Source organism: Callithrix jacchus, chromosome 18 (genome assembly GCF_049354715.1).
Source record: "Callithrix jacchus isolate 240 chromosome 18, calJac240_pri, whole genome shotgun sequence".
Lineage (NCBI taxonomy): Eukaryota > Metazoa > Chordata > Mammalia > Primates > Cebidae > Callithrix > Callithrix jacchus.
In genome coordinates, this window is record NC_133519.1 from 6,675,374 (window position 1) to 6,699,335 (window position 23,962).

The 23,962-nt window shown below is 42.1% G+C and overlaps 1 long non-coding RNA gene and 1 pseudogene across 1 annotated transcript; one reads left to right on the top strand and one right to left on the bottom strand.

Annotated features, from left to right (window-relative positions):
* Nucleotides 1-2,627: 2,627 nt before the first annotated feature.
* On the bottom strand, nucleotides 2,628-22,854 carry LOC144580174 (uncharacterized). Its single transcript, XR_013529287.1, has 3 exons — nucleotides 22,797-22,854; nucleotides 6,020-6,062; nucleotides 2,628-2,764 (listed from the first exon to the last, which is right to left on the bottom strand). It is a non-coding gene; the product is annotated as an uncharacterized LOC144580174 (long non-coding RNA).
* LOC144580112 (pre-mRNA-splicing factor RBM22-like) lies at nucleotides 9,936-11,733 on the top strand (annotated as a pseudogene).
* Nucleotides 22,855-23,962: the final 1,108 nt, after the last annotated feature.

Genomic DNA, 23,962 nt, shown 5'->3' on the forward strand with positions numbered 1-23,962 from the left:
GGAGGGTGGGCGTGGTGCTTTGACAAAAGGGAACCACTGAAGCCTGGTTTCTGCTTGCAAAATGCGTAGTCCAGTTGAAGGGACATGAAATCATTTGGGGAATCAAGGCCGCTCTAACTCTTGGCTCCTTGGACCGTGTCATCGTCTGGATGCCAGATAAAATACAGATGTTCAGCAAGAAACACAGCACCAGACCATTTTCCTCTTGGCTTGCACCACCTCTAAAATGCCTGAATGCCAGACAAACTCATTTTCAGCATTTTGGTTCAGCTATAACTCACAGAAGATATCCCAATCTGCATTGAATAATCTCCAGCTATGTCTATGAAATAGGGCCCGTGTTCTCCCTGGCCTTCGGCTGCTGGGGTTTCGACGGTCTCTGAGCTGCTCTTCCATAAAACTGCGGTGGTAGATGGCAGCCATGGGCACACCTCCTCTCAAGCCCGGCAAAAGCCACAGAACTGTCACTCCCCCAGGCCTTTAGCATACTCCTCCTGTGCAGCCCTCTTTTCACTGCCATTGCCTCTGCACCGGTGATGCTTTTAACAAATTCCTACCTTGAAATCAAATGAAGAGCAGCTCCTGTTTTTGTGAGTTGTCTCTGCATAGAACATGAGTCAGATTCTTCCAGCAGGGAGAGGATTTTGTTTTGTAACCACCTCCAACATGGGGAGGTGGCTGAAAGTTTGTAATTACCTTGCAAGGAAGCCTACAACCGAGGCTCAAGTATGAGGAGGCATGTTCTAAAGACTCGGGGAGGAACGAGCAGCTGCAGGGCTTTGCTGTTGGATCCCAAGCTCCCACACGTGTGCCCTCCACTCCCTCCTCAGAAGCTCCACACATTCCCTGTCTGCAACTGGGAAGAGCATCTTTCAAAGGCAAGCTTGAACGATGGTGAGCTCTAAGAACTCAGCCACAGAGACCATCTGTTTTTAGCATAAATTCTAACACATTCGAGCAGTTCTTCCTTGTCTAACTGGAAAAGCCTACCCTACAGGTAAAGTTTCCTTTTACTGTAGTAAGAAGATACATGCCTGGGATAGAATTGAGTCTTTCCCTTCTGGGCCTACTTCATCCAGGTAGGATAGACCAATCATAAATTGCCCTTTGGGCTCTCTCTGCTGGCTGAATGCCAACCTCAGCTTCCTACCCACTCCTGCCACAAGCATCAGAGAGACTCAGAAATGACCCCAACTTGCTTCTCTGCACAGCCTTTCTCTCCTGGATAACTAAAAAACCGGGGTTATAGAATGAGGAAAGCAGAGCAGGCAGCTCAGGATAGGTTTGATAACAATGGTGAGCAAACCTAGAGGAAGAAGACATCGTTTCTTTCATGATATATTCATCTTCACCACCCTAATTTAATCTCTTTACATATATCTATGCAGAGTTTTTTGTTGTGTTGTTTTGTCTTCTTGAGATGGAGTTTTGCTCTTGTTGCCCAGGCTGGAGTGCAGTGGTGTGATCTTGGCTCACTGCAACCTCTGCCTCCCAGGTTCAAGTGATTCTCCTGCCTCAGCCTCCTGAGTAGCCAGGACTACAGGTGTGTGTTACCAGGCACAGCTAATTACCTTTTCTACCTGAATCTGAATCTGTGCTTGAAAAACAAAACAAAACGAAACCCAAAGCAAAACAGAAAATGTGCTGGTCCCACCTGGGCAGCTATATCCTCTCAAAAGCACTCTGTAATTTGCCTGGGTGTCCTCTGAAATGACCCAGGGTGACTGCAATCCGCTTTCCATCCTCTTAAAGGTGTGGATAATTAGTGCTTGTTCTCTAGAACCCTCTACTCTCCTGTTACACTCTCGATCCTGTTTTTGAAGAAAATGAAGTCAGGAGAAGGTTGTAGGCATTGGCTCAAATACTCCCAGGACTTTATGGAATGCATTTCCCATTCATATATTTTTATATTTAATAAAATTTAAAATATATGAAATATATAAAATTTAATTTATATATTAATTAGTAGAGATGGGGTTTCACCATGTTGGCCAGGCCACCGTGCCCAGCTTTTGCCTTTGTTTTTAAAAAAACCAAGATTGCTTTAGCTTATTTTAACCAAGAAATGTGTTTTAATAAATCCAAGCCCTGCGCAGTGGCTCATGCCTATAATCCTAGCACTTTGGGAGGCCAAGATGGGTGGATCACCTGAGGTCACGTGTTCAAGACCAGCCTGGCCAACATGGCAAAACCCCGTCTCTGCTAAAAGTACAAAAAGTAACCAGGTACTGTGAAGGGTGCCTTTAATCCCAGCTACTCAGGAGGCTGAGGCGGGAGAATCACTTGAACCCAGGAAGCAGAGGTTGCAGTGAGCGGAGATGGCGCCACTGCATTCCAGCCTGGTTGACAAGAGCAAGACTTCATCTGAAAAAAAAAAACCAACACTTTTTACCTAAGCCCTCTTTCAACTGAGAATTTACATTGGCCATTAAAGGGTTCAGAGCATCAAATACAGAATCCTTGCCTGGCTAATGTTTATTTCCAAACCAAATTAAAATCCCTCCTTGGGCCAGAGGTGCCCACATGCACAGACCCTGAAACCAATCGCATGTGCACTCCTGTGGTCCAGACTGGGTGGAGCTCCAGTGCCCGGTTCTCACCTCAGATGGTGCCATTTTCTGACTTACCCAAGAGAAAGAAGCCCTCTTCACACCAGTAACACTCATTCTGGTCACAGCTGCCGCAGTTACTGTTGCATGCCTTGCATTCCAGTTCCTTACTGTAGGTCTTCTCAGGACAGAGTTTATAACAATGGTGATCAAACCTAGAGGAAGAGGACATCGTTTCTTTCACAACGTATGTTGATGTATTTCTCTTCACCACCCTAATTTAATCTCCTTATATATCTATGTGGGGTTTTTTGTTGTTTTGTTTTGTTTGCTTGAGATGGAGTTTTTCTCTTGTAACCCAGGCTGGAGGGCAGTGGTGTGATCTCTGCTCAGTGCAACCTCCGCCTCTCAGGTTCAAGTGATTCTCCTGCCTCAGCTTCCCAAGTAGCTGGGATTACAGGTGTGTGCCACTGTGCCTGGTTCATTTTTGTATTTTTTTTTTAGAGAGGGGGTTTCACCATATTGGCCAGGCTAGTCTAGAACTCCTTACCTCAGGTGATCTGCCCACCTCTGCTCCACAAAATGTTCGGATTACAGGTGTGAGCCGCTGCACCCAGCCTGTGCAGCATTTTCAACAGGAGTAGATAATTGAATTTCAGGCTTGGTCTGTTGTGCCCACCCCAACCCAAGTCATTAAACACCGCCTTTTGGACCTCCAAGGACTCTTTATCATAGCAGCTGGGAGAAGGAAGGGATACTGATACTTATAGAGTATTGATTATGTGTCAAGTATTAGTTCATCGAAATATGTATAAATGTCTTATGGTAGATATTGCGTATCTGTAATTTCTAGATAAGGGAACAGGAGCTCAAGTTTAAGTGCTCAAAATCACACAGCTAGTTAAAAGTGGGACTGGGATTTTAACCAAAGTCTGTGTGAAAAGGTCGTTTGCATGATTTGTCACATAGCAACTGGCAGTGAGGCCTGAAATAGCTTGGTGTTGAGTCCAAGCAGCTTACTAAAATGTCTGTGACCAGATTATTAACAATAATAACAAAATGCCTTAGCTTTTGTTTATAAATATTTTTATGAATGTTAACTGCTATTCTCATTATACAGTAAAATGTTGTAAATCAGACTCCACTGAATTGCAGGCCTACGTGAAGGGGGAGTGAACTGAAGCTGACCCCCCACTTGATGAATTTCAAAGCATCAGCATGCTATCAGGGGAAATCTTTGCATTTCTTCCTTAACAACTCTTTTTCTTTTTTTTTTTTTTTGAGACAGAGTCTCCCTCTGTCACCCAGGCTAGAGTGCAATGGTGTGATCTTGGCTCACTGCAACCTCCGCCTCCTGGGTTCAAGTGATTCTCCTGCCTCAGCCTCCCTAGTAGCTGGGATCACAGGTGTGCCACCACACACAGCTAATTTTGTATTTTTAGTAGAGATAAGGTTTCCCTGTGTTGGCCAGGCTAGTCCCAAACTCTTGACCTCAGGTGATCCTCCCACCTTGGCCTCCCAAAGTGCTGGGATTACAGGTGTGAGCCATCATGCCTGGCAATAATTTCTACTGTTTAGCATTTCGCTAGCTGTATTCAAAGTTGCTAAATGTTTTCAAGTATTAATTACATATGTTTGTTTCTTGAAACAAATCTCTCATGTTTTACCCTTAGTGATGTTGGAGTATGTTCTTTCAGGGTATTTGTTTCTCAAAGGGTTTTATGAAACATGCACATTTACAAGTTGTGGTGAGCTGGAGAAGCAGACAGTTTTGGCTCCAAAGTTTAACAGAGGATGCTTAACAAAGTTTAACAGTGCCTGGCCAACATGGCAAAACCCTGTTTCTACTAAAAATACAAAAATTAGCTGGGCATGGTGGCGTATGCCTGTAATCCTAGCTACTATAAAGGCTGAGGCACGAGAATCGCTTGAACTTGGCAGGTGGACGTTGCGGTGAGCAGAGATCATGCCACTGCACTCCAGCCTGGGCCACAGAATGATACTCTGTCTAAAAACAAAAACAAACATACGTAAAAAAACCAAAGTGTGTCAGGAGTGCAGTGATGTGAGACATGATCAATGCAGAGAATGGCAGGCTATTCTGGAAAAGTTAGATTAAAACCATAAGGCTAAGAACTGATAAAGTTAACTGATCATTTTTAGTATTTTTCAGCTTATTGGACTTCCCTTTCTCTCCCATTGTATTCACTCCTTCTGTCTTCCCACTTATTGCCACATTTCAAGTGTATTTGTTTTTGGACAGGTGGGTTCCATGGATGGAGGGAAAAGGCAATGTGGTGACAGAGGAGGTGACCTGCCAAAGCCCAAATGTCCCAAATGTAGACCTGTCACTAGTTGTGGTGCAACCTGAGTAAAATCTCACCCCTCTCTGAGCTTCAGTTTTCTTTTCAGGGGATCAACATCCTCCTTGTGTTTCTGACAATCTCAATGGAATGATCAAGAGATGAACAGTCATGAGACTTTGCATATCACGAAACTCCTGAGTTCTTAGGAGGACAGGGAGGGACTATGCAGCCCGTGCATTACACAGGGCTTTCCTTTCCTTTGCATCTCCTTTCTCTTTGGCTTTTCTTCTAGACAGTCAACAGGGTGTGCTGGAAGGTAGACTAGAAGAGGAGCTGATATTAAAACATGCCATTTTTGATTTTGTGGATTTTTATTAGAGTACATTGGGAGTGATGGTTAACTGTGTTTCATTTAACCTAGTGCTCTGTGTCTCTAAGTTACCTAGGAGTTGATTAAGAGCTAGCATGGCACCGGGTGCGGTGGCTCACGCCTGTAATCCCAGCACTTTTGGAGGCCGAGGTGGGTGGATCACAAGGTCAAGAGATCGAGACCATCCTGGTCAACATGGTGAAACCCCGTCTCTACTAAAAATACAAAAAATTAGCTGGGCATGGTAGAGCGTGCCTGTAATCCCAGCTACTCAGGAGGCTGAGGCAGGAGAATTGCCTGAACCCAGGAGGCGGAGATTGCGGTGAGCCGAGATCGCGCCATTGCACTCCAGCCTGGGTAACAAGAGCGAAACTCCGTCTCAAAAAAAAAAAAAAAAAAGCTAGCATGGCACCTGGCTTCACCCTGGAGCCTTCACTCTGGTTAAGGACAAGGTCTCCATGCTGACATTTACAAACAGCTTGCTTAGGACCAGGTATGTTATTAAGGTCTGTCCATGAACAGCAAGATCTGAATCTTGGTAACCCGTGGCAGGATTCCTAGACCCCAGTGTCAGGCTGGATGACTTCCAGGACCAAGAAAGAGATGGCCTCCTTTCGAGGCAAGGAAACAGCTGGGCTCTTATTGCTAAATCCAAGAATTGCTCATTAATAGCCTGACAGGACAGAGTTGCTTCGGGCTACAGGGCCACTTTGCTTTAATCACAGGATTGAGGATTAAGTCAGTAATGCTTAAACTGCAGAAAAGTCAGTGCCATAAGAGGAAGCCAGACTTACATGTAATACCCCATAGCGCAAGGCGTGCAGATTCCGGGATCATCTGGAAAAAATGAAAATAATGAAAAATAATAATAACGAGGAACTTGTCATTTTGAAAAATAGACTCTGGAGAAGCTGTAGCTTGGGATAAACAATCCTGTGGGATATTTCAGGAAACGTGCTGTCCAGAAATAACATTTGAACAGATTGCACCATTGTTAATTAGTAATAAGATGTACAGTAGGATTTATCTTTATCAAACGCAGTAAGAGTTCTCATAAACATTCGGCCCTTACTTTCAAGGAGGAATAGGCTCCAGCTACTGGGTCTTCAAATTAAAGATCAATGACCATCCACATCAAGAACCCCCTGGCTTCTACTGAGGTAGAGGGATGAGCAAGTCCACACACAAATATTTGGAAGGGGCTACAAGCTTCTGAAGAGAGGGTTTTTCATCAGTTACCCCAGAATCTTGCCAGTGGAAATGAGCATCATTTGGGACACCCCTTTGAAATCAGCACAATTATTTTTCCCAAGTATCCACTTCAGGTTATGCCTGTCACAACTTTCTTTAAAAAAAAAAAAAAAAACTGCCCTGTTCTCATTAAGAGCAATGATTCAGTGCATCCCTGTTGGCTCCGAGAAGGGTTCTTTCCTGCAGCTTTCAGGGGACTTCAAGAGAAAAAGAATTTTGAGAGTCATCATCATAGTCTGTTTCTCTCTCTCCTAACACTTCCCAGAAGATGCAACTCTCAGATATGGCTATGAAGTGCATTCTATGACTTTCTCTGGCTTGCAGTTCTTGCACGTAACAGAGTTATCTCTGGCGGATTCTTTCTGTGATCTCACCTACCCTCCAGTCTTGCTCTTTTTATTTTAATAGGAGATGAAAGGCAACTGCTCCTCCTTAAAATGTTCCTCTTGGTATGTGAAGATTTTACGTCACCTTTAATTAACAAAAGTATTATCATTTGAACTTTGTGCATAGCTTTTCTTTCTAATCTATTCTGGCCTGTTCGGATTTTCTCAGATTGCCTTTAGGAGGTAGAGACAGCCTCACCCAAATCTTAGTCACATATTCGTCTCCGGTCCTAGGGAAGCTACCGAATGATATTACTGTGTACTACACATAATACAATGAATGCATTGCACCAAATGTTAAGTGAGAAAATTTCTAGCAAAGGCTCTGCCAATTAAAGCAGGGATCTGCAGAACTTTCTGGAAATAGCCTGATGATGGTGCAGAGGAAAGAGTGCTGACCTGGAAATCGAGCTACCTGTTGGAAATTTCAACTCAGGCTTAACTGTCTTGTGAACTTGCACAAATGTCATTTTACTTTCTGGGTCCTGGTTTCTGCAGGTGTAAAATGAGCTGGTTGGACAAGATGGTTGTTAAGACTCCCAGAAAGTCACAGATTCTAAAGTTGAACCTAGCAAGAGTTGGCAACTATGGCCCACCCCAGGACCTTGACCTTGCCATCTATTTATATGTATTGTGCAAGAATGCTTTTATGTTATATAATCAGAGTTGAGTAATTGCAAAAGACTAGAGATGTTTACTCCCTGCTACTTCACAGGATTTGCCATCTCCTGACTATAAGCACTATCGGCTCACGACTTTGTCATGCTCTTCTTTGCTAGGGGACAATTACAAGTGTCTGTAATTGTCGTAACAGCTGGTTTCAGAGTTCCTTTTAGGAAAAGAACTGTCCATATTTAGGAAACTACTTTGTTAAGCTCCGTGGGGTAGAAGTGTAATTGGAAGAGTTGAACAAGAGCCAAGAAAGTCAAAGAGATAGAAGGGCCCTTCTGCAGGAAGCTGTTATCTGCTCATGGGAGAGAAATGGTTTTTAATGTCTGGGTCAACATGGTTTGTAATACGGTGACTAAGACAGGACAGTGAAATGAGCCAAAAACCAAGCTAATTAGGTGGAACCAGGAACTGAAGCTAGAGATGCCCATGAGAAAAGCTTCCTGGAATTCTTAGAAATCTTGGGGAAGGCCAACAAACTGGGGATCTGAGACCATTGCAAAGGTGTGCAGAGGCCCCAATGAATACCACCTGTTCCACTGGGCTAGTTCATTTTCCCTTATGAGTCTATGCATCTGTATTCTTTTCAGTTTCTTAATAACTTCCTACCCCTCAGCTTGCATTTGGTCTGCTTACTTTACTCTGCCTCCCTGATGAATGTATTTGACTCTAACAGTTTTGCTAATTCGGCAAGGGCTGGGGAAATCCTAATCCTGTTCTTTAATGTTCTGGTCATCCCTCCCATCTAGGAACTTAATGAGCTTGCTCTCTGCTCCTTTAAGCGGGTCACTGATGAGAATGTTAAACAGAACCAAGCCTCAGAAATGTGCATACAAATGCAATCTTGAGTTCAGGAACTTTTCCAGCCCAGTTGCACAGTGAATTTGGTATCTTTACAACAGTTTGCATAAATGAACAATGCATAGAACAGGAACTGTGTCTTATAACAGCTGATGAATGCCCATTAGTTTTTCTCATTATTACCAGTTGTTCTAAAAAATGAGAATTATTTTAAAAAAATTTTTCCACTTCAGAAGATCCACAAGTCAGACCTAAGCTAAATGAATTTAGCTTGACCACTGAGAGGCTGCTGTTATGAGATTAAGGAAGAAGGTAACAATCCCAAATCTAGAAGTTGACTCTAAGTCAGCTTGGCATTTAGATGGTAAGGAGGGGTGGCTTAAGGAGAAAGATGAATTTTCCTGGCTTCTAGTCTGTGTGTGACAAGGGGAATGGGAAGGGAGTCTGAACAAGCTACAGTTGTTAGCTGTCTTGGAAGGTGTTATCCAAAGTAGGATGTTTAAATAGCTCTGGTGATTTGATCTTGTCAAACTGTTGAGCTGAGAGAGCATATTTGGGGGGGAGAAGGGGAAAGCTCAGTCAGAATTCAGAGAGCCTCACATGTTTGGAAAAAAGCCTTCAGAAACAGTGGCTGGTTTCCAGCTGCTCATATCCCTGCTAAGGAGAACGTGTGAGCAGATGCCTCGTCAGGACAGGGATGCCGTCTTTCTGTCTTGAGAAACTCATTTTTACTGTCTCACTTATATGGGCTGGGGTGGGCAGGACTACAATGTCCACTCTATCTTGAGAGCTCTTCGTGATCCCCAGTGTCACCTTCCCATTGTGTCTTTGGGGATCATCCATACTGTCACTCATCATGAACTCACTGTCCTATGGAGACATTGCCTCCTGCTTCAACGTCACCTTCAGCAGTCAGTTTACATTCTGTGCCATTTTATTTTGTTCTCAGTAATACCGATCACCTTCACCATTGAATTTGGATGGATGAGGGCCACAGTGGGAGCTGTGCATATCTTACCTATAAGATGTATTGGAAAGGAGATATTTTAAACTTGAACGTCTGGAGGAGAATTTATTTTTATGGTTTATATAAACCTGGTGTCCCATAATTCAGGACACACACAAGTGGAGGGTAAACATAACCATGGCAACCCCATGCAGACCGTGAGAGGGTCCTAGCCTCTTGCTGCTCCGTGAGAAATAAAATGTCAGCTCAAGTCAGGAAGCTGGCATTTTATGAAGATTCAATGTCACAATTACAGGGTGAGCCTGGCCACCGTGGCCATGCTGGCTGGCCAAAGAGACCAGGTCTCCCTATGTCATCCAGGCTGATATCAAACTCCTGATCCCAAGTGATCCTTCTGCCTTGGCTTCCCAAAGTGCTGCAATTATGCGTAAGTTATTTTGTCACTGGATAAAGACATTTGTGAAAAAAACTGGACTTCCAGGTTATTTATCTGTTTTCTAGCAGAAAAGCATGCAGTTTAAGATGGGATCTCACTGTGTTGCCCAGGTGGTTTTGAACTCCTGACCTCAAGCAATCTTCCTGCCTCAGGCTACCAAAGCCCTGGGATTACAGACCAGTCCTTGGAGAGACCAGGAAATCCAGAGTTTTCTCCGAGAATGGGGATTCCTGAGAAGTGAGTTTCACCTTGAATCAAGAAATGAGAATCATATGATGTCAAAGGCAATCCCCCAGGGCCTCAGGAACAGGGGAATGAAGAGCTGGGCTTGACAGGATGATGGTGGTTCTCTCTCCCACCTAAAAGCTACCACTACTTCAAGACCCCCTCAAGATGGTGACCTGTCTTGGTTTCAACACCTTAAACAGGAAACATTGGGAAGATTCATACTTCTCCATTCCATATCAGACATGTCTTAGAGTAAACTCTTATATCTGAATGACCAAAGAAAAGTATGAGGAAAAATGCAAAATCTATGCCAGGCCATTCACAATTTTGCTGGTGCCCTGGAGTTCACATGCATTTCAAGAAGAATAAAGTGTGTCAAACCTGCAGAAGACTGAAGCATGTCTGTCAGACCTGCCTCTTTTTTTTTTTTTTTTTGAGACGGAGTTTCGCTTTTGATACCCAGGCTGGAGTGCAATGGCGTGATCTCGGCTCACCGCAACCTCCACCTCCTGGGTTCAGGCAATTCTCCTGCCTCAGCCTCCTGAGCATCTGGGATTACAGGCACGTGCCACCATGCCCAGCTAATTTTTTGTATTTTTAGTAGAGACGGGGTTTCCCCATGTTGACCAGGATGGTCTCGATCTCTTGACCTTGTGATCCACCCGCCTCAGCCTCCCAAAGTGCTGGGATTACAGGCGTGAGCCACCGCACCAGTCCCCAGACATGCCTCTTAGACCTGGAGCATGGCCTGCCTATCCAGGTTTGTGATACAGAATTGTCTTTATAAGATGACATGCCAAAGTCAGATGTCAGAGAAGAGTACTACATGCAGAATGTGGAGAGAGGGGTTTCTAACTCAGATTGAAGATGGCCAGTTGGCCTGCTGGGGAAAGCCACATCCACCAGTGACATGCTGGACAAACTGGCCAGACCATACCCTATTATCTAAGGAATAAGCCCCACATTTTCTCCTTTTGGGGGAAGGGAGAGGGTAAGAGAGGAGAGGAGTTTCCATACAGACATGAGAAGCCTACAGGTCCACATGATTCCCTTGCTGATCAGATATTAAAGATCAATATTATGGAGTCAATGACCCTGTAGCAGATACGCTTTTATAGTAGGTTTCAACCACACCTCATCTGGAACTACCAGAGGACAAGTCTATCCCCATACTAGATGTTAGTGGTCTGGGTGATACCATTACCGAGACAGATCTTAAGAAATAATCTCTACCTCTTTAGAGAGATCTGGACAATCCCTATTGTGCAGAGTCAATGGTGTGCTTTCATCCAGGTTTCCACAGGGCAGGCTGCACAAGTGGCTGCAGAGAAGTCCTTTAATAAGTTAACCGTCAATGGCTGCAGACTCAGTGTAAAATGGGAAGATCCCAGGCAGCCAGAGGAAAGGAAAATGACAGAACCCCAGACCCTGGGATCCAGCTAGAGCCAATTCCAGCACTGATGGAAGCAATTCCTCCTGCAGCAGCAGCAGATGCATCTGCCAATGACTTCAAGCAACCCCCGAGTGCTCCTTCAGCTGTGGTGTGTATTGCCTGGCCATGTTCAATGGCTATTGCCCTGCCCCCATCCATGCTTTGCTCTGCCTCTCCAGGATTTGGGCCACATATGTTCTACTCAATGGGACAACCTTCCTTTTACAAGAGGACTCCAGGATAAATCCACTGTCTTTCTCAGGACCCTCAGAGATGGGAGTTCATGCCCAAAAACAAAGCAGACCCTGGCATATTATCACACCCTAGGGCTGTATGGAAGAAAGGACACTTAAACATCCCTCTTAGAATAAGTACATTTTTTCTTCTGTTGTGGTTTCCACGGTATCTGAGTGTGTTCAGATGTGGGCAGGTGAAAAATGATGGCCATGCTTTTCTACACATATTCAAAGGATCGATGGACCTCAAATAAGATGCCATTAACACATCTGGCTATTAATATCACATGACAAATAAAACCTAAAACCTGTCTTCCTCATTTCTGTGGATGATAAACAGCTGGGTGAATTGCAATGTGCAACAAAATTACCAACCCAATCGTATGTTCACTTCACCTCTGTTTATGGGGGGAAAAATTGACCTGCAGGAAAAAAACCTTTTGAACATGCTTATGTCCACTGGGTATTTTATCATCTACAAAAAGGTTACTAGCACTAATTTTTGTAGTGGCTAAGTGTGATTGAACTGTTTCCAATTAACATTATCAGAAAGATAAGTAGAAACCAGTACCCATTACAGCCCAGATCTTTTCTTTGCTTTTCTTTTTCTCATTTATTGCCAAAGAAATTTAATAATCCACTGTCTAAAAAGAAGACAAAAATGAAATGTCTTTGTATTCTGATCAAAAAAAGAGGAACATACTAGCTAAAATGCTTCTAACTTGTTTTTTTCCTAATTTTAGTATTCTTTTTGTATGTTTATTTTTCTTTTGGGGGAAAGAGAAGAGACTCAATGTCTTAAAGATAGCTTTTTATCATAATATGCCACAATTGGCCATGAAGTAGACATTATGTTCAGGCAGAATCAACCCTCTGCAAAACTCGGTGGTGGGGGTGGGGGTTAATTTCAGGGTACTCCTATCTTATCTTTGGCTATCTCATTCAAACTTCTAGGACTTTCATTCATAGCTCATGCTAACAAGACTCCCCCCACCACTCCTATTGAAACCTGTCTGTCCTGTGCTCTGTTACTGCAAGAACCTACTAGGTTACTGCCTAGGATGATAGGTGAATGGGCATGGCTGTTATGTGCTCTTGGGAGACTCCTAGGCTGAGTCCGATGGTTTCATTTTTTTTTTTCTTTTGAGACAGGGTTTCACTCTTGTTACCCAGGTTGGAGTGCAATGGCGCGATCTTGGCTCACCGCAACCTCCACCTCCCAGGTTCAGGCAATTCTCCTGCCTCAGCCTCCTGAGTAGCTGGGATTACAGGCGCGTGCCATCATGCCCAGCTAATTTTTTTGTATTTTTTGTAGAGACAGGGTTTCACCATGTTGACCAGGATGGTCGCAATCTCTTCACCTTGTGATCCACCCGCCTGGGCCTCCCAAAGTGCTGGGATTACAGACATAAGCCACCGTCTGATGGTTTCATAAAGGGCAGATACCCCACACATGCTCTCTTGCCTGTCGCCCCCGAGTGCTCCTTCAGCTGTGATGCGCATTGCCTGCCCATGTTCAACTGCTATTGCCCTGCCCCCATCTGTGCTATTACTCTGCCCCTACCTCCAGGATTTGGGCCACATGTTCTACTCATCATGCCCAGCCTTCTCCATACTGTTTTGATTAATCACTCATTGACTTAAAATATTAGGACGTTAAAAAATACAACATTTATACACGTTATGCTCACCCACCACTTGCATACTAATATATGTGTGTATATAACTTATTCATTATTATGTACTAGTACATGAATGTATTAGTGTATTTTCATACTGCTATAAAGAAATGCTAAAGAATCGGTAATTTAAAAGAAAAAGAGGTGGGCTGGGCTCGGTGGCTTATGCTTGTAAATCCAGAACTTTGGGAGGCCAAAGTAGGTGGATCATCTGAGGTTGGGAGTTTGAGACCAACCTGACCAACACGGAGAAATTCTGTCTCTAGTAAAAATACAAAATTAGCTGAGGGTGGTGGCACATGCCTTTAATTCTAGCTATTCAGGAGGCTGAGGCAGGAGAATTGCTTGAACCCAGGAAATGAACGTTTCAATGAGCTGAGATCGTGCTATTGCACTCTAGCCTGGGCAAAAAGAGCAACACTCCATTAAAAAAAAGAGAAAAGAAAAGAAAAAGAAGTTGAATGGACTCACAGTTTCGTGTGGCTGGAGAGGCCTCGCAGTGGCCTCACAATCATGGTGGAAGGTAAAGGAGGAGCAAGGGCATGTCTTAAATGGCGACAGGTAAGAGAGCATGTGTGGCGGATCTGCCCTTTATAAAACCATGAGACATCATGAAACTTATTCACTATCATGAGAACAGCATGGGAAAAACCTGCCCCATGATTCAGTTAGCACCCACTGGGTGGGGTGACATGAGGGGATTATGAGAGCTACAATTCAAGATGAGATTTGGGTGGGGACACAGTCAAACCATATCAATGAATATTTCACATATATTAAAAAGATGTGATAGAGTAGAAAATTTAAGATTTAAGAGGATAACATAAAAATAAACATTTGCATACCTCTCTCTGGAGACCAGTGACCCAGGCCACACCTAATCAAATGCTACATCTGAGCTAATAAATCCACATTTAACCTTGTCAAAACATATTATGAGTTTGGTTCCTTAAGATTGTAACTAGAAGAAATGGCTCTCTGATGGGGTAACTCACTTACATGTACATAAGGAATCCCCTGCATTTGGCTTCCAGCCCTTCTTTATAATGGATTATTTGATTCTAATTAACTTGTTCATCTTGCATTTTTGGGTCAGGAGGTAAGTAGAGATACAGATGTGAATGATAATGTTTGAATGATATGATTAGATTCTACGTTTTCCACCTCTTCACCACCTTCTGTAGCTTCAGTACATAAATTTATTCCTCAGAACAAACTTTCTAGATGAAAGAAACAAACTTTCTAGATGAAAATCATCAATTATTATGTCTTGATAAAAACACAATCTGAAAGTTTATCTGTTGGGAATATATTTTTAAAAAGTATAGTACATGCATGCCTCAGAGATATTATGGGTTCAGTTCCAGACCACCTCAATGAAATAAATGTTAGAATAAAGCAGGTCACACAAACCTTTTGTTTCCCAGTGCATATAAAAGAAATACACTATACTGTAGTCTATTAAGTAAGCAATAGCATTATGTCTAAAAATGTATACACCTTCATTAAGAAATACTTTGTTGCTAAAAAATGCTAATGATCATCTGAACTTTCAGATCTTTTTGCTGGTGGAGGGTCTTGCCTTTGTATTGACGACTGCTTGACGGATCAGGTTGGTGGTTTCTGAAGGCTGGGGTGAATGTGGCAATTTCTTGAAACCAGTGGAATTTGCCAGATTGATTGACCCTCCTTTACATACAAGATTTCTCTGTAGCATGCGATGCTGTTTGATAGCATTTTTCCCACAGTAGAACTTCTTTCAAAATTTGAGTTTTCAAAAAACTGATGCTACTTAATCAACTAAATTTATGTAATATTCTGTTCACCGCATCTTCACCAGGAGAAGTTTCCATCTTGAAAAGCCACTTTCTTTGCTCAACCATAAGAAGCAATTACTCATCTGTTCAAGTTTTATCATGAAATTGTAGTAATTCAGTCACATCTTCAGGTTCCACTTCTAATTCTAGTTTTTTTCCCATTTCCATCACCTCTGCAATCACTTTCTCCATTGAAGTCTTGAACCCTCAGAGTCATTCATAAGGGTTAGAATCAACTTCTTCCAAACTGTTAATGTTACTGTTTTGACCTTCTCCCATGAATCACAAATGATATCAAGAATGGTGAATCCCATGTACAGGAAGATGGAAAAAGACACTGGGGACTACTGTGGGAGAGGGACAATGGCTGAAAAACTACCTAGTGGGTACTATGCTCACTGCCTGAGTGTTGGGATCATTCATACTCCAAACCTCAGCATCACACAGTATGCCCATGTACTAAATCTGCACATGTACTCACTGAATCAAAACAAAATATGAAATTATAAAAACATATGATGGGTGTAGTGGCTCATGCAGGTAATCCCAACACTTTTGGAGGCTGGGATGGGAGGATCACTTGAGCCTAGGAGTTTTAGACCAGCCTGGGCAACATAGGCAGACTCTATTTCTACTAAAAATAAAGATATTAGCTGGACATGTTGGCATGTACCTCAAGTCCCAGCTACACAGGAGGCTGAGGTGGAAGGATTGCTTTAGCCTTGAAGGTTGAGGCTTCAGTGAGTTAAGATTGCACTACTGCATTGCAGCCTGGGTGACAGCAAAACCCTGAAAGAGAAAGAGAGAGAGAGAGAGGAGAGAGAGAGAGAGAGAGAGAGAGAGAGAGAGAGAGAGAGAGAGAGAGAGACTATAAAGAATTAAAAACAGGAGATAAAACAAAAAATTGGCCAGGCATGGTGGTACACACCTATAGTCCTAGCTAGTCAGGAGGATGAGATAGGAGGATCACTTGAGTCCAGCTTGGGCAAGAGAGTGGGGAAAAACAGAGAAAAGAATGGTATACTCCAGCCGGGGCAGCAGAGTGAAAAAAAAAGAATGGGGACTCCTTTCCAGAGGGTTTCAATTTACATTGCCCAAGTACACCAGAGGAATCACTATGGCAGCTATTACCATACACAGTGTCTTTCTTAAACAATAAAACTTAGGTTGGGCTCAATGGCTCACACCTGTAATCCCAACACTTTGCAAGGCTGAGGTGATTGGATTATTTGAGCTAAGGAGTTCAAGACCAGCCTGGGCAATGTGGCAAAACCCTATCTCTATAAAAAGTATAAAAATTAGCCTGGTGTGGTAGCACACACCTGTAGTTTAGAAACCCAGGAGGCTGAGGTGGGGGAATTGCTTGAGCCCAGGAGGAAGAGGTTACAGTGAGCTGAGAACTTGCCACTGTACTCCAGCATGGGTGACAGAGTGAGACCCTATCTGATAATAATAATAATAATGAGACATGAAATTTGAAATTACTCTTCAATCCATGGACTGCAAAATGAATGTCCTGTTAGCAGGCATGACAAAAACATTAATCTCATTGGACATCACCATCAGCACTCTTAGGTGACCAGGTACATTGTCAATGAGCGGTAATAGTTTGAAAAGTCTTTTTGTCTGAGCAGCAGGTCTCCAGAGTAGGCTTAAAATATTCAGTAACCATTCGGTAAACAGATATGCTGTCCCCAGGCCTTGTTTCATTTATGGACCACAGGCAGAATAGATTTGGCATAATTCTTAAGGGCCTAGTGTTTTCAGAATGATAAGTGAACATTGGCTTTAACTTAAAGTCATGAGTTGCATTAGCCCCTAACAATAGTCAGCCTGTTCTTTGAGATTTTGAAGCCAGGCATTGACGTCTCCTCTATAGCTATAAAGGTCCCAGATGGCATCTTTTCCCAATAGAAGGCTGTTCTACCTAAGCTGGAAATCTGTTGTTTGGTATAGCCATCTTCATATTGCTCTTAGCTGAATCTTTTAGATGATTTGCTGCAGCTTCTGCATCATCATTTGCTGTTTCACCTTGTACTTTTACATTATGGAGATAGATAGCTTCTTTCCTTAGGCCTCATAAACCAACCTCAGCTAGCTTCCAACATTTCTTCTGTAGCTTCCTTACCTCTCTCAGTTGACATAAAATTGAAAAGATTTAGGTCGTTGCTCTGGATTATTCTTTGGCTTAAGGAAATGTTGTGACTAATTTGATTTTCTATTCAGACCCTCAAATTTTCTGTGTCAGCACTAAGGCTGTTTCACTTTTTTTTTTTTTTTATCATTTGTGTATTCACTGAAGTGGCACTTTTAATTTTCTTCAAAAACTTTTCCTTCACATTCACAACTTGACAAGATACCTAAATTTCAGCCTATCTTTTTGTTACTGTTTTTTGAGACAGTTTGGCTCTGTCACTCAGGCTGGAGTGTAGTGGTGTGATCATGCCTTACTGCAGCCTCATACTTCTGGAATCAAGCAATCCTCCCACCTCAGCCCCCCCTGTAGCTGGGACTACAGGCCACCATATCTGGCTAATTTTTGTATTTTCAGTAGAGACCGGATTTCACCATGTTGCCCAGGCTGGTCTCTAACTCCTGAGCTCAAACGATCCTCCTGCCTTGGCCTCCCAAAGTGCTGAGATTACAGGTGTGAGCCACTGTGCCTGGCCCCATCTTTGTTTTTGATTTGCCTTTCTCACTAAGCTTAATCAATTTCAAGCTTTTGATTTAAAATGAGAGATGTGCAACTTTTCCTTTCATTTGAACATCTAGATGCCACTGTAAAATAATTAACTGGCCTAATTTCAATATTGTTATATCTCAGGGAAGGTCTGATGAAAGGAAGAGATATGGGGAATTGCCCAGTTAGTAGAAAAGGCAGAACACCCTCATTTATCAATTAAGTTCCATCTTACATGGTGGGGTTCATGGTACCCCCAAACAATTGTAATTGATGAATTTGTGGCAGGGTTGCCACAAAGCTGTACTTTGTAAAAAAATGCAATATGTGCTATGTACAATAAAGTGAAATGCAGTAAAATGGCATACGCCTGTTCATTTATATAAGATGGGCTAATAGACAAACATTCAATTTTTGTTTCTCAAGAGTATTTAATGACACAGGAACATTTCATAATAGGCCATGTAAAAAAGGATGATAATCCATATCTATGTATATGGTAGGTAGATACCTACCTATGTAGGTAGGTAGGTAGATAGATGATAGATGATAGACATGGCTTTATCAAAATCAGAAGGAAAAAAGCTAAAATATTAACAATAGTCTCTCTCTAGTAGACAGATGATAGATAGACATGGCTTTATCAATAATCAGAAGGAAAAAAATGACTGAGGCAATCTGCCATTACCACAGCAGTCCATCATTACAGAGACAGTCCACCACTACTGAGGCAGCTCTAACTATACCTCTATAAACAAAACCACAAGGAAGTTCACACAGCAGCTGGACAGAGCCCCCAGCAGCTCAGCAACGCCTCTGCTGGGAGACTGTGACTATGCTACCTTCTTGCTTGGCAGGGCATCTCTGAAAAAAGGCAGCAGCACATCAGGAACTTATAAATAAAGCCCCACCTTCCCAGGACAGAGAACCTGGGGGAAAAAGGCACTTATGAGTTCCACTGCAACAGACTTAAATGTACCTGCCCAGCAGCTCTGAATGGAACAATGGAGCTCACAGGTCAGCACTTGAGCTCCTATAAGGGACAGACTGTCTCCTCAATCAGCTTCCCTACCCCTGTACATCCAAAGAGTCACCTCATAAAGGAGAGCTCAGGCTGACATCTGGCGGGTTTCCTTCTGGGACAAAGATAACAGAAGAAGAAACTGGCAGCAACCTTTACTGTTGTGCAGCACCACAGGTGACCCCCAGGCAAGCAGGGTCTGGAGTGGAACTCTAGCAGTCCTATAGTAGAGGGGCCTGAGTGTTAGAAGGAAAACTAAAAAACAGAAAGAAATAACTTTATCATTAACAAAAAGGACATCCACTCAGAGACCCTATCTGAGTCACCAACTACAAAGACTACAGGTAGATAAATCCACAAAGATGGGAAGAAACCAGAAGGAAAAGTATGAAAATGCACAAAACCAGAATGCCTCTCCTCCTCCAAGGGATCACAACTCCTCACCAGCAAGGGAAATAGGCTGGATGGAGAATGAATCTGATGAATTGACAGAAACAGCCTTCAGAAAGTGGGTAATAACAAACTTCTCTGAGCTAAAAGAACATGTTCTAACCCATGCAAAGAAACTAAGAACCTTAATAAAAGGTTTGACAAAATACTAACAAGAATAAACACATTAGAGAAGAATATAAATGAATTGATGAAGCCGAAAAACACAACACAAGAATCTTGCAAAGCATACACAAGTTTCCATAGCCAAATTGACCAAGCAGAAGAAAGGATATCAGAGATTGAAGATGAACTCAATGAAATAAAATAAGAAGGCAAGGTTAGAGAAAAAAAAGAGTAAAAAGAAATGAACAAAGCCTCCAAGGAACACGGGATTATGTGAAAAGACCTAATCTACATTTGATAGGTGAACCTGAATGTGACAGAGAGAATGAATCCAAGCTGGAAAACATTCTTTAGGATATTATCCAGGAGAACTTCCCAAACCTAGCAAGGCAGGCCAATATTCAAGTCCAGGAAATACAGAGAACAACACAAAGATATTCCTCAAGAAGTGCTCTCAAGAATTCCTCAATTATGTGCCCCAAGGCACATATTTGTCAGATTCATCAGGGTTTAAATCGAGGAAAAATTGTTAAGAATCTATAAATTACTTTGGGCATTCCTTTTGAAATCTGGCACTAGACAAGGATGCCCCTCTCTAACCACTCCTATTCAATATAGTATTGGAAGTTCTAGCCAGAGCATTCAGTCAAGAAAAAGAATTAAAGGGTATTCACTTAGGAAAAGAGGAAGTCAAGTTGTCTCTATTTGCAGACGATATGATTGTATATTTAGAAGACCTCATATCTCAGCCCAAAATCTACTTAAACAGGTAAGCAACTTCAGCAAAGTCTCAGGATACAAAATCAATGTGCAGAAATCACAAGCATTCCTATACACCAATAACAGACTTAAAGAGAGCCAAATCAAGAACCAACTGCCATTCACAATTGCTACAAAGAATATAAAATACCTGGGAATACAACCAGCAAAGGATGTAAAGGACCTCTTCAAGAAGAACCACAAACCACTGCTCAAGGAAATATGAGAGGACACAAACAGATGGAAAACATTTCTTGCTCATGGTTAGGAAGAATTAGTATTGTGAAAATGGTCATACTGCCCAAAGTAATTTATAGATTCAATGCTATCCCCATCAAGCTACCCTTCACAGACCTGGAAAAAACCACCTTAAGCTTCATATGAAACCAAAAGAGAGCCCACATAGCCAAGTCAGTTCTAAGCAAAAAGAACAAAGCTGGAGGCATCACACTACCTGACGTCAAACTATACTACAAGGGTACAGTATTAAAACAGCATGGTACTGGTACCAAAACAGAGATATAGACCAATGGAACAGAACAGAGACCTCAGAGGCAATGCTACACATCTACAACCATCTGATCTTTGACAAACCCAGCAAAAATAAGCAACGGGGAAAGGATTCCCTGTTTAATAAATGGTGTTGGGAAAACTGGCTAGCCATGTGCAGAAAGCAGAAACTGGACCCCTTCCTGACACCGTATACTAAAATTAACTCCAGTTGGGTTAAAGACTTAAACATAAGACCTAACACCATAAAAACCCTAGAAGAAAACCTAGGCAAAACAATTCAGGACATAGGCACAGGCAAGGACTTCATGACTAAAACACCAAATGCATTGGCAACAAAAGCCAAAATAGACAAATGGGACCTAATCAAACTCCACAGCTTCCGTACAGCAAAAGAAAGACATTAGAGTGAATCGGCAACGAACAGAATGGACAAAAATTTTTGCAGTCTACCCGTTAGACAAAAGGCTGATATCCAGAATCTACAAAGAGCTAAAACAGATTTACAAGAAAAAAAAATCCCATTTAAAAGTGGATGAATGACATGAACAGATACTTTTCAAAAGAAAACATTTGTGAGGCCAACAAACATATAAAAAAAGTTCATCATCACTCACTGGTCATTAGAGAAATGCAAATCAAAACCACATTGAGACACCATCTCACATCAGTTAGAATGGCGATCATTAAAAAATCTGGAGACAACAGGTGCTGGAGAGGATGTGGAGAAATAGGAACACTTTTACACTGCTGGTGGGAGTGTAAATTAGTTCAACCATTGTGGAAGACAGTGTGGCGATTCCTCAAGGACCTAGAAATAGAAATTCCATTTGACCCAGCAATCCCATTACTGGATATATATCCAAAGGATTATAAATCATTCTATTATAAAGACATATGCACACAAATGTTCATTGCGGCACTATTTACAATAGCAAAGACCTGGAAACAACCCAAATGCCCATCAATGATAGACTGGACAGGGAAAATGTGGCACATATACACCATGGAATAATATGCAGCCAGAAAAAATGATGAGTTCGTGTCCTTTGTAGGGACACGGATGAATCTGGAAACCATCGTTCTCAGCAAACTGACACAAGAACAGAAAATCAGACACTGCATATTCTCACTCATAGGTGGGTGTTGAACAATGAGAACACATGGACACAGGGAGGGGAGCATCACACACTGGGATCTGTTGTGGGAGACTAGGGGAGGGACAGTGGCAGGGGTAGGGGGTTGGGGAGTGATAACATGGGGAGAAATGCCAGATATAGATAATGGGGATGGAGGCAGCCAACAATATTGCCATTTATGTACCAATGCAAGAATTCTGCATGTTCTTCACATGTACCCCAGAACCTAAAGTGGAATAAAATATTTTTTTAAAAGTGTATCTTCAACTCCCCCCCAAAAAAGAAGAAAAAAAACTAAAATAGTAACCATAATCTCTGCCTAATTTTATGTATACATATATATGCTTGTATGCTTTTAAAATAAATGTGTGTTATAGCATTGAGTAAAACAAAAATGTTATTATGGAAAAAAAAAAAGCTCAGGTCTTGAGTTCCAGGTATCATTTGGGCCATGTGTTTGGAAACAGTATCCTCCCACAGATCTCCCCTGAGGGAGCTTGTCATTTGGCTAAGTTCTTTATTTTTTTTGTTCATTTCTTTTCTGCCCACACCTACTTTCTCATCTTCCCATTTTGTCTCTTGGCATTTCCTAATTCTACACCACCAGGACAGAACTGATGTTCTTCTGTGGGGTGTGTGGCTAAAATCGTGGCAGATATTTGTATAATTTCCTTGCAAAAGATTCACTTTTAAAATGAATTGGTTTTCTAATATTATTCGGCAAAGGAGGCCAATGAATAAGAAATGGGGTTATTCTTGGCCCTCCTGAGACTCGTGGCTTTCACTGGGGCCAAGCATTCTTAAACAAGTCCCTATATGAGCACCTGCAGCCTTGTTGGAGTTGTTGGATCAGCAGAATGTCCAATAATCCCTGCTGAGATGTCCTACTCCTACCTTTGAAGAGAAAGACAGCATTATAAGCAGTGAATACTTGAATTGTTTTGAGAGATAATTAAGCAAATTGTTAATAAAATGCATATTCTCCCAGGGTAAATATATACTTACTTACTGAACAATGCTGTACAAATTTGCAGAAGAGCCACTGACATTCTTCAGTCCACCTGAAGGTAATGAACTGGGTAACACATTTATATTCTCAAAGAGTACAACTAATTATAAGCCCCAAATAACACAAAAAAGTACATAACTCAAATAGGTCTTGCTCTTAGAATTGCCTCAGATAATTAACACTCGGATACAAAATGGATCCTCTGACAGTTTTGCCAAAGCAGATTTTTCTGGAAGGTTCAATGGTGCTGGGATATAAAGTATTTGGTGAGGGGTTTGCTAGTGATTTTCAATCATCTTGTCCTCATGGGTGTCCAGAGATAATGAATACATGTTTGAATTGGCAGTGATGCAAATGGTGCAGCTGACAGTGGGGCACAACTCCCTGGAGGGACAGGGGGGTAGAAGAGACTGGAATAAATAATCGAATTTATTGTCTACAAATGTTGGCTAAAGAGGGCTCAGTCTTCTATTGGACTCCAGTCTTTACTGATTTCCCTAATTCCAGCAAGGGAATATCATAATAGGCAAGTTGTTTGTGGATTTCCATGCTTCTCCAAGCTGACTAGCAGGTGGAAGTGATAGATGAAAATACGCAGCAGTTTTTATAGGGATTGCTCACTAAAGCTGTACATTCATTTATGTATTCATTTATTCTGAAGCCTTCATTTTTGGGGGACGACATAAAAGAAAAAAATTAGATTATTATGTATTTTGAGATGGAATCTCACTTTGTTGCTCAGGCTGGAGTGCAGTGGCATGATTTTGGCTCACTACAACCTCCACCTCCCGATTCAAGCAACTCTCCTGCCTCAGACTCCTGAGTAGCTGAGACTACAGGTGTGTGCCACTGTGCTAGCTAATTTTTTTGTATTTTTAGTAGACAGGATTTCACCTGTTCACCAGGCTAGTCTTGAACTCCTGATCTCAGCTGATCCACCCGCCTTGGCCTCCCAAAATGCTGATATTACAGGGGTGAGTCACTGCACCCAGCCTAGGTAATAATTAAAAGTGAAGCATAAATTTGTGTTCAATAAACACATGAAACAGACACTAAAACGCAAGCTTCATGAAGACATGTTCTGTTTTTTTTTTAATGTATCTCCAGTACCAAAAACTGCTGGTATATAGTGGATGCTCCAGAAATATGCATCAGGTGAAGA